Source organism: Fundulus heteroclitus, chromosome 15 (genome assembly GCF_011125445.2).
Source record: "Fundulus heteroclitus isolate FHET01 chromosome 15, MU-UCD_Fhet_4.1, whole genome shotgun sequence".
Lineage (NCBI taxonomy): Eukaryota > Metazoa > Chordata > Actinopteri > Cyprinodontiformes > Fundulidae > Fundulus > Fundulus heteroclitus.
This window is the reverse complement of record NC_046375.1, coordinates 13,376,728-13,385,220: the sequence shown is the minus strand read 5'-3', so window position 1 is coordinate 13,385,220 and position 8,493 is coordinate 13,376,728.

Here is an 8,493-nt window from a genome sequence, read left to right as displayed (position 1 = left end):
TTTTTTTTGGTAAAACTTTTATATTTTTCCATATAAAAAAAACATAAATAGAAATAAAATCATGGTTCTTTTATATGGCAACAAATTTCCTGTAGTACATATCAATCAGAAAGGTCATCTAACATCTGCAGCTCTAAATGAGCTTTATTAGGGTGGACTGAAGTAAAAATTACTCTTTGGATTGTATCCCTGGTATATATAAATAGAAACATAGGCTATATAAATTGGATAATAAGTAAATTAATAAATAGTGTAGTTATAATGACTTAAAACATTAATAAATACATTGACTGAATGTTGCATTTCAAATAGTTAAATTATTTAATTAGATTCTTGATGATATTCTTTTAAAATCATATGTACTCTTTCATCTTGTCTGTGTTAATCTGACTGTAAAATAAGAAAATCAATGCTTAAATCATTCTATGCACAATACACAATTTCAATACAAATTCTAATGAATTATTATTTAAATTTAGCAATTTAGTGGACTTCATATTCGTCTGCTCGTAGTTAATGAGTCAAAAACATTAAAAAAAAAGGATAATAATTGCATTGATCTATCTGAGGCATGCATGCAGTCATAATCCTCTTGATATCATTGCTACAAAAATATTTCTAATAACACATTTATTCATCAAATTGTGGCACTTTTGATCCACGATAACAGAGGGGATTACATTAAAAAGAGGAACAGAAAGACCACAAGATGGCGCCAATGATCTGTTTGTTCAAAACCTAGTTAAATCCACACTGCAGTTATTCAGAAATGCAACTGACTACAAAAAAATCGCATTTTCACGACTGAAAGTTGTTGGTTTTGTTAGGGTTGTGTTTTTTTATTATTATTTTTTGGCCATTGGCTACTTGTTGTATAAGTTGACCTATAACATATCTTATCAGGGCTGCCGATCCATCCCATCCATGTTGCTGCTGACAGCTTCTAGAGCAAATCTGAGTGCTACAACCACAGGAAGAAGATTCCAATGAATAACTACCTGCCTGGATAGATTCTGCCTGACGCTCTTTGGAAAAACCCTTTTTAACAAATACATAAATAATTCTCCTCAATAAGGAAACATTGTGATGCTGAGGATAATCTGTGACATCTTGAATTTGACGTCTTTTTTTTTTCCCCCTCCAATCTTAAACGCATCCATTAGCTTTAAATGAAATATAATTAGGTGTTGTTTTACCGTTTGTATAAGAAAAGGCCTGGAGAGCAAGGAGATAATGAGGCTTGGGAGAGCCGTGTGGGTTGGGGGAAAGACAAAGACCCTGGCATTCTAGCAGGATGGCCTACAAAGTTAACCAGTTCCTTGCTGGCTGTGTATCTTGGCTGTTATTTTGACAGGCGCTATCACTGAAAGAGAGGAGATAAGTTGTCTTAGGGATCGCCATGGCGCCGGTGTGTCGCTCCTCTGGCCTGTTCAGACTTTTCGTCGACCTCTCCTCTCTGCCCCCCCCCCACCTCCTCTCCTAGTCAGAGCAAAGGATTGTGGGGAGGGTGGTGGCTTTGCTTGGGAGCAGGGTTTGTGTTGGCAGACACCCTGTAGCTCTGGGTATCATTGTCCCATCACTAGGACCACTGTGTGACTTGGACAGCTAAAAACATGGCCTCCTAACCTCTTTTTTTTCTATAAATCTTGTCCTTTAATTTGAAGGTTTACCTGCTTTTAATAAGAAGGAAGAAATTAGGACACCATGCTGTCGCAGATATGGATAGTCACATAATGTAAGCTCTCAAAAAGCCAAAAGGAAGACTTGGAGTAAGCTTTAAACTCCGTTGTGAGTCACGTTTTCAGGATGTGCACATCAAACAGACCATTATTATCTGTTCGGTATGCTTGTATTTAGTCCTCTTGACATAAAGGGATCACACGCTCCACATAAATCAAGGTCGGGGCCCACAATCAGCTTTACTGTTTCCATAGACGCACAGTAAGACTCCCCGTGTCCGGAGACAATTTAGAGAGAAGCTACAAATTCAATTCTGCATGTTTTCACAAACTACAGTTTAAAAGAAGAAGTTTACGGGGTTTTAAATAATATCCATTAAAATAACAGTATTCAAGTATATTAGTTTGCAATATACACAGGTCTGGAAGACTGCCAGACCTATAGAAGCAAGAAGTTACTGAAACCTGTTGTCAGATCTAAAGCATCGCAGTAAGGCAGACTCTTGAATGGGTTAAAAATTAAGCAAAAAAAAAAAAAACAACTTGAAGGTTTTGAAGGCACCTAGTCAAATTCTGGACATAAATCTTATTAAAATGCTGCGGCACAACGAATATGCTCAAAAACCATCCAATGTGGCTGAATTAAAACTATTCAGCAAATAAAAGTGGGCCAAAATACTTCAATGTGGAAACCCTCTCCGCAGCCGTCCCAAGAGCTTGATGGCAGTTGCTGTGGCCATTTAATAGGTTTAGGCGGTCGATTTAGATAGAAAGTTATCCTTTAATCAGTAAGAAAATCATTTGAAAAATGCCTTTTGTATTTGCTCAACTTATCTTTGATATTAAAATGCGTTGGTGTGAAAAAACAAAATAAAAACAAAACAAAACTTTGAGAGGACAAAAGTTTTCATGTCATTTTGTTTACGTTTAGTAAAGGTTAAGAACTTTCACAAGACTTATGTTTGAAAAAGTTCCTATGGTGGAGCAAAATCCACCTTTTTAGCCCTAAAATACATTTTGTTGTGTACTTGGAGTCTCTAGGAATGTGGAAAATATGAATTTAGTCTGTCCAGGTGCTTCATAGCTATCTTTCTGTTCTGTTTGGGTCATGTTTTGTCAAGTCGTTTAGTTTTCTCTGTTCTCTATTACATGTTTTGCACAATTGTGTCACAGTATTTGGTCATGAGTGATTTTGTGGTCCAAGCTGAAGGATGCCGAAGCTGCAAGTTGGTAAGTGCATTTTAATGCCTGTTGCATTTAAAGAGACAGCACCGAAACCTATCATTATATGTGCCTTAATCACGAACCGATTTTATTTCTTCTTTCTTTTTAACATGAAGGACAAAGCTGAGCAAAATGATTATGATCATTTGTTGGAATTTAACTAAGTTACTAAGTACGCGGGGAAAAGAAGATATTCATTGTCTTTTAGCCATGACTGTTACTCAGAAATATGAATTAAAATCTATCCAAATGAATTCCATGTTGTCTATCGAAATTGAACAGTTTGTTTGATCGGTGTAAATGTGTATTCAGCAATTTTTCAACAAAGTTTCCAACATTTTGCTTGCGTCTGGCTCCATGTTTGAACAATCTCCCAACAGCGTAGACTAAAATCTTTGTTTTGGTTAAGCGTCGCAACTAAAAGATGATATCTTGTCTTTATCTGTTTAAACTGACACAGCGGTCTGACCCAGCTCGGTCCTTGGATTGATTTGAAATCATTTTGCGCCGACGTCAAAAGGCTTCAGCTTAGACTACAACCACAGATAACTTCCAAGTACACAGTGGCAACAAGAAGGAGCGAGACCTAAACACTGAAAAAGGAGATGTCACACAAATGATAATTGATAGAGACTATCGGGTCATAATTCATTTATAATAAGACAAAACATGTTAAATGAGCGCGGCTGTATTATAGAGAAGAATCTAGTGTTTTGTCTCAAAGTATACAGTCAGATGATTGATGTTAATGGAGGGGTTGGGTGATATACCAATTAGGACAAGAAATATTTAAAACAGAGTTATTCGTGAAGATAAACAACAGAGAACTGAGCGTCCCACTTACAGCACAGCTTTGACATAAATAAACTCTGCACTGGAGAATCTGAGATAACAGAAGCTCAAAATGAGCCGTCCATATTTGTGTTTTCGAGATATTTTATGATCATGATATTCTTCATGCCAAGTTATTTATGTTTAAGTTGTCATGGTTTATTTTAAATTACAGATAATAGTCTATAATAGTCAGCTCTTTTATTATTTATTTGTCTGTATGATTAAAAGTGAACAACAGAAAATTGTTTTAGAGGCTTTAGATGTACCACGAGGCCCTAAGGTTAATAGATAATGTGAACCCAAACAAGAAAAAAAAACATGATGCAGCAGATTTCCACATTTATTAACTCATCTGGTACAGATGTCTAAAAAGCCATACTGTAGAAAAAGTTTGCTTTACTGCCATTGCATGATTTTACACAGCGAAATCAAATAATTTCTTAAATTCATTTATTGAATAGAAAAAATATCTCAATATAATAAATGTTTTTTTTTCTTTGTATTTTTAATACAGTATCAATATCAACGGGGACATTTACTAGCACCCCTAATGGTTGGTATACAATCTATGAAATTTGATTTTTTTTAATGAACACTTTTTTTAATTGATCAGAGCACACAAGAACAAAAATTATGCAAAATACACTTTTCTAGCCATTCATGCATTTTGTTGTGTACTTGGAGTCTTCAGGAATGCAGAAAATATTAATGAAGTCTGTCCAGGTGCTGCGTAAAAATCTTAATATTCTGTTTGGATCATATTCTACAAGTTGTTCAGTTTTCTCTGTTTTAGATTACATTTTTTTAATTATTACATCAAAGAATGGACCCACTTACAGCCTACATCACCAGGAAGTTGCACACTCCTTAGTGCAACGGAAGACTAGTAGACACTAATTTTTTGTCCAACATAGAAGGAAGCGGGACTAAATCAAACGTTAAACAATTATCACAGCTGGCATCAATATGTCAGGTTGTTGCGTTTATATTTTGTGCGAACTACTATTCTGTGGAATGGCTTAAGTTTTACCACATACTAAAGGGGTACTCAACCATTTCAAAACTGCTGAAGCCAGCATTTAATTTCAGGCTATCAAGTGGGTGGATTGGACCGAGGAGACTATCAGAAATTAACTTTATATCAGGTAAGGTTGTCTACTCTTTGATTTCACTAGAAATCCCAGTTTTCATAAACAAGTTTTTGTAATGCATAAACATGCAGTTTCATGAAGTTAAATCTAGATACACAGCATTTGCTTGTGGGTAAAAAACAAATTGCCTATGTGTGTGCATTATTGACAGGAGAAATATCGCTTATGTGTTTGTGTACACTAAAAAAAGCCAGAAACCTGAGGCAAAGATGGAAAGGCAGGGATTGTTGGAGTTTACTGTGTTCAAACTCATCACTTCTTCCATTGCCATGATATGTAATATGCTTTGGTGCTGGCATTGAAATACTGCTCTGTAGAAAAGGATTTCAGACTTTAGGACCTAAAACTCAAATTCATGGTATGTCACCTCCTACATGTCCACAATGACATAGTCATACACATCAAGGGATTTGTATACTTGTAGCTTCTCTCTTGTAGACACGCCAGATCTTTCCATCAAATATAAACAAATGTAAGGCCAATGAATATTGAGTCATTCGTTCATGTCATGCTTCCGTTCAGTTTCTGTTCACGGATCTGGAAGACGGTTTCCAATTGTTAGTTTTTTTAAAGACATTGTTACTTGGATAATAATAATAATAATAATAATAATAATAATAATAATAATAATAATAATAATAATAATAATAATAATTGTCCTATTGCAGAGCTGCAAAAAAAATTGGACTTCCATGGACTTCCAGCTTATCAGTCTCCTGAATCGGCCATTTTATTTCTCAGAGAAGTTTTGTAGTCCAAGTTCAAGGATGATGAATCTACACTTGGATAAGTAAAAATGTTTGGTTATTGGGATTATTAACCCACACAATTCATTGCACCGTCCCCCAGAATGTTTTAAAAATGGCCGAACATGGTGAAATTAAACATTCTGCGACATGGAGGGAGCGGGGTGTCAAGTGCCATTAGATTTAAAGAGACCACACCAAAGTGAGTTGATCTCAGACACACCTCAGAACATGGGTAAAAAGGGGGCATATGACGAATGTGTGCAGTGCTGCATGGTTGAGGGGATCTCTGTTTTAGTTCAGGATAAATAACTTTAAAACTCTAACTTTTACATATTAGTGGAAGCTTATGAGAAAAATATTGTATCCCTCTGTGCCCAGATCGCTGTAGTTAGAACAACAGTGCATGTGAGTTGGGAAGCCACTCGAATGTTGCCAGTTGTTGCGAGAGACAAGCAACCAGCTCTATCACCTCAACCTAGTAAACAGTATAAATGAATGAGCCCAGAGTTGCTAATAATAAAAGGTCTAGCAACACTGCTGGAAGCCTGGAAAACAGTGCTGAGCATTTTCAGATGTCCCTTTCCCCCTCTGTCATCACTCTTTAAAAAAACGTGAAATAAATCATGACTTTCATCAACATCAATGATATATATTCAGTGCTCGCTATTTTTTAATTTAAAAGCATGAATAAAAGTTGGTTTAATAATTGCTGCGTAGAAGCAAGTTTTTCCTATTTTATACATGCTGGCTAAATGTCCCTCAAGGATTGCCATAGGGCAGCAAGACAGTAAGCCATCCAGCATTTTTGTACAGAAGTGTTGGAAAAAAAACAATGGGTCCCGCTCAGCCATGCAGTGATCCAAAAACCCAGCTCCAGTCTCCTTCCACCTCACTACTACAACACCACTAATTGAAGGGATTAGAGTCACACAGCGGTGCACTGTTTACAGAAAAAAATACAGATACCATCATCTCTGTTTTTATGTAATGGGACCCGAGTGCATCATAAGAAGAAGAAGAAAGGTAAGAAGAAAACAGCACAGCTATCAATAATGTTTTTGTGGAGCCATGGCTCTTACTGTTGTGGAGAAATCCGTGTGGATGTGTATTAAATGCCAAGACAGTGACACAAGTGGCAGATGAATATCTTGTGAATGTTATCATACTTACAATTATTGAAACCCAATAGGCTCTAACCGGTCTGCAAACAATTTATAAACTAGCATGGAAAATTATGCGATGAACAAATGATCTATTTTGGTATTATTTCGACATTATGGCAAAAATATTGTATCACTGTGTATACAGTGAAAATCCTAGTCTTGATTCTGTTACGACACAGACCTTAAAGTAAAACCTATAGCAAAGTATAGGACAAAGAACATTCAACACGTCAGTCAGATACAAAAGGCTTTTGAGTTAAGACTTCAGGTATATTCATTCTCTTACTTGTTTTGCCTACCCCACAAAATATTTTAATTTCAATGTATAAGAGAAAACAAGCTAGCTATGAAGTTTGAGGAAAAAGGAGGAAAATGGAAACTAAAGCTAGCCATGAAACAAAACAAAAAAAGAAGTGAAATCAGAATATGCTTTGGAGTTGATATCGTCAACATCTTCAGTTCCTTCATGATCTAACATCTCAAATCCCTAATTACAGTGATAATTGCAGGTGAAAGAGATAATCCACTCTGTCTTGGTGGTCTACGACAGTTCAAACCGCCTTAAGGACCACCTTCTTGGTTACGGTGAGGTTAATGACTCCCTAAACACACATATACCTTGATTGCAGAGTCAGAACAATGAAAGTGATCCAAGACATAGCATGAAACATCCCTATACTGTATACCATCCAGTGCCACTCCACCTACTGTCAACCTGCCATGTCAGTTGAGGCACTGCAGCCATGACTTTTGACCCAGAAATTGAAAAGCAGGAAAGAGGTTATCAATGTTAAAGTTTTAGCTCAAATGGTCACGCGGGGCCACCAACTAGAACATGGATGTCTGAGGTTTGAACAAAAACTGGGCAGAAAGCAGAAAATTTACCTTTTCAAGCACACATAGAGGCTGTCATCCGACTTTCTTGATCATGTGCCTGCTGCAGGGGGAGCAAACAGTGCAGGGTTGTTTACCTTGCTTATCAGTGGTGTTGTAACAAGTAAAGGAACATGCAGGCTGACCTCAACACTTCACACACATGCAAGATACCTCATCTTGGACGGCTGGAAAATACATTCAAAAACATAATGAATCCATAAACTTTTCGAAATCCCCCTTAAGGATCTTCCTCCGGACAGTTCATACTCTCTAAAGAAACCAAAAGCCCAGGAGATGAGAGAAGCGTAACATTACTAATAAATCTCCATCAGGACTACTTAACTCTCCTCTGATCTCACCTGCCATAAAAAAGAGGCTTGTCATGTACAGTAATGATTACTTTTTAAGGGGGAAAATCCTCTCTGCGCTTGAGAAATACATAAACTATGAACCTTAATAAACATTTGCCAATAAATAACAGCTATAAACTCTAAATGGGTTATTTTAAGTGTCTCCCCATTTACGACGGCGCAATAAGTCATCTTTTCATCCACTGAAACGGCAATATTCTTTTAAGACGTTGAAAATATAAGTTAATATAGGTGCGCCTGACTTTCTGCATGTCTGCGCCTTTTGAAGTGTGTTTCCAAGCGTCTCAGTGTGTGTGTGTGTGTATACATGTGCGTGTGTGCAAAAGTGTATATGCTACCTCCCACTCTAAACTCTCAGACTCTGGTTAGTCCAGGCCAGCGCCACATCAGTCCATCATCGCAGATATGGCTCGTGGTCAGATAGCAGGTCTGGCGGCGCACAAGAC